This window comes from Salvelinus namaycush, chromosome 33 (genome assembly GCF_016432855.1).
Source record: "Salvelinus namaycush isolate Seneca chromosome 33, SaNama_1.0, whole genome shotgun sequence".
NCBI lineage: Eukaryota > Metazoa > Chordata > Actinopteri > Salmoniformes > Salmonidae > Salvelinus > Salvelinus namaycush.
This window is the reverse complement of record NC_052339.1, coordinates 21,102,179-21,105,535: the sequence shown is the minus strand read 5'-3', so window position 1 is coordinate 21,105,535 and position 3,357 is coordinate 21,102,179.

Below are 3,357 nucleotides of genomic sequence, written 5' to 3'. Positions count from 1 at the left end.
CATCGTCCTGGTGTGTCTTATTTATAATACAACCAAGTTAGTCTGTTGAGAGCCAATTTGCATTTACAAAGATTTTTTAATGTAACCTTTATTTAACTAGGCAAGTCAGTTAAGAACAAATTCTTATTTTACAATGACTGCCTACCCCGGCCAAACCTTCCCTTAACCCGGACAACGCTCGGCCAATTGTGCGCTGCCCTATGGGACTCCCGATCACGGGCCGGGTGTGATACAGCACAGGATCGAACCAAGATCTGTAGTGACGCCTCCAGCACTGAGATGCAGTGCCTTAGACCGCTGCGCCACTCGGGAGCCCTAAGATGATGACCTGGCCAGAGACAAAACATTGCAATGAAGAGCCCTGTCTGTCTAGAGAATATGATTTTTTGGCTTTGTTCTTCACAGGGGCCAACAATTCAACTTTTAACCTGATAAAGCCTTTATAATCAGCCCTCATCTCTTAGAGAATTCCCACTGCCGGTGGCCCTGTTCCTCTGTTATCCCATCTCACACCTCACTCTACCCATAGAGGATGCCTGGTTATTCTGTAAAAGTGCCTTCCTCACCATCTTAAATAGCATGCCCCATTCAAAAATGTAGAACCAGGAACAGAAATAGCCCTGACTGCCCTTGACCAGCACAAAAACATCCTGTAGCGTACTGCATTAGCATTGAATAGCCCCCGTGATATGCAACTTTTCAGGGAAGTTAGGAACCAATATACACAGGCAGTTAGGAAAGCTAAGGCTAGCTTTTTCAAACAGAAATTTGCATCCTGAAACACAAACTCAAAAAAAGTTCTGGGATACTGTAAAGTCCATGGATAATAAGATCACCTCCTCCCAGCTGCCCACTGCACTGAGGCTAGGAAACATTGTCACCACCGATAAATCCACTATAATTGAGAATTTCAATAAGCATTTTTATACGGCTGGCCATGCTTTCCACCTGGCTACCCCTACCCCGGTCAACTGCCATGCACCCCCCACAGCAACTCGCCCAAGCCTCCCCATTTCTCCTTCACCCAAATCCAGATAGCTGATGTTCTGAAAGAGCTGCAAAATCTGGACCCCTACAAATTAGTCGGGCTAGACAATCTGGACCCTCTCTTTCTAAAATTATCTGCTGAAATTGTTGCAACCCCTATTACTATTACTAGCCTGTTCAACCTCTCTTTCGTATCGTCTGAGATTCCCAAAGATTGGAAAGCTGCTGCGATCATCCCCCTCTTCAAAGGGGGAGACACTCTAGACCCAAACTGCTACAGACCTATATCTATCCTACCCTGCCTTTCTAAGGTCTTCGAAAGCCAAGTTAACAAACAGATTACCGACCATTTCGAATCCCACCGTACCTTCTCCGCTATGCAATCTGGTTTCAGAGCTGGTCATGGGTGCACCTCAGCCACGCTCAAGGTTCTAAATGATATCACAACCACCACCGATAAGAGACATTACTGTGCAGCCGTATTCATCGACCTGGCCAAACTTTCGACTCTGTCAGTCACCACATTCTTATCGGCAGACTCAACAGTCTTGGTTTCTCAAATGACTGCCTCGCCTGGTTCACCAACTACTTCTCTGATAGAGTTCAGTGTGTCAAATCGGAGGGCCTGTTGTCCGGACCTCTGGCAGTCTCTATGGGGGTGCCACAGGGTTCAATTCTCGGGCCGACTTTCTTCTCTGTATACATCAATGATGTCGCTCTTGCTGCTGGTGATTCTCTGATCCACCTCTACGCAGACGACACCATTCTGACGACACCATTCTGTATACTTCTGGCCCTTCTTTGGACACTGTGTTAACTAACCTCCAGACGCGCTTCAATACCATACAACTCTCCTTCCGTGGCCTCCAACTGCTTTTAAATGCAAGTAAAACTAAGTTCATGCTCTTCAACAGATCGCTGCCCGCACCTACCCGCCCGTCCAGCATCACTACTCTGGACGGTTCTGACTTAGAATATGTGGACAACTACAAATACCTAGGTGTCTGGCTAGACTGTAAACTCTCCTTCCAGACTCACATTAAGCATCTCCAATCCAAAATTAAATCTAGAATCGGCTTCCTATTTCGCAACAAAGCATCCTTCACTCATGCTGCCAAATATACCCTCCTAAAACTGACCATCCTACCAATCCTCGACTTCGGCGATGTCATCTACAAAATAGCCTCCAACACTCTACTCAACAAATTGGATGCAGTCTATCACAGTGCCATCCGTTTTGTCACCAAAGCCCCATATACTACCCACCACTGCGACCTGTACACTCTCATTGGCTGGCCCTCGCTTCATACTCGTTGCCAAACCCACTGGCTCCAGGTCATCTACAAGTCTTTGCTAGGTAAAGCCCCTCCTTATCTCAGCTCACTGGTCACCATAGCAGCACCCACATGAAGCACGCACTCCAGCAGGTATATCTCAATGGTCACCCCCAAAGCCAATTCCTGATTTGGCTGCCTTTCCTTCCAGTTCTCTGCTGCCGATGACTGGAACGAATTGCAAAAATCACTGAAGCTGGAGACATATCTCCCTCACTAGCTTTAAGCACCAGCTGTCAGAGCAGCTCACAGATCACTGCACCTGTACATAGTCCATCTGTAAATAGCCCATCCAACTACCTCATCCCCATACTGTATTTATTTATCTTGCTCCTTTGCACCCCAGTATCTCTACTTGCACATTCATCTTCTGCACATCTATCACTCCAGTGTTTAATTGGTATATTGTAATTACTTCGCCACCATGGCCTATTTATTGCCTTACCTCCCTTATCTTACCTCGTTTGCACACACTGTATATATCCTTTTTCTACTGTATTATTGACTGTATGTTTGTTTATTCCTTGTGTAACACTGTGTTGTTGTTTGTGTCGAACTGCTTTGCTTTATCTTGGCCAGGTCGCAGTTGTAAATGAGAACTTGTTCTCAACTAGCCTATCTGGTTAAATAATGGTGAATTTTTAAATTATTTTTTTTAAATCCCCTTACAGGGCTAGAGAGACTAGTGGGTCATAAACTGTCTCCCCAAACTCCAGTGACCTCTGTGACCAGGCCACTGATAGGTTTCTGGGGTCAGGTGGTTGGTAGGGGGCTGGACACCTGATAGTCCTCTTGCCTGCTCAGGTCAGATCTGCCTCAGTCTCTCTCCAAGTGGACATGTGTGATGGGGTGAGTGGACAGAAGTGAGCTGGTGTTAAGAGTCAATGTGCAGCAGGTGGGACGGAGTCAGGCGCAGGACACAGAGAATGAGTAATAACGGACTTTACTCAACAAAACAACAAAATATTCCACGTAGGGAAAATATACCAGCTCACAAATATAAGCGACCGCTTAACACAGAACAAACACGCACAAA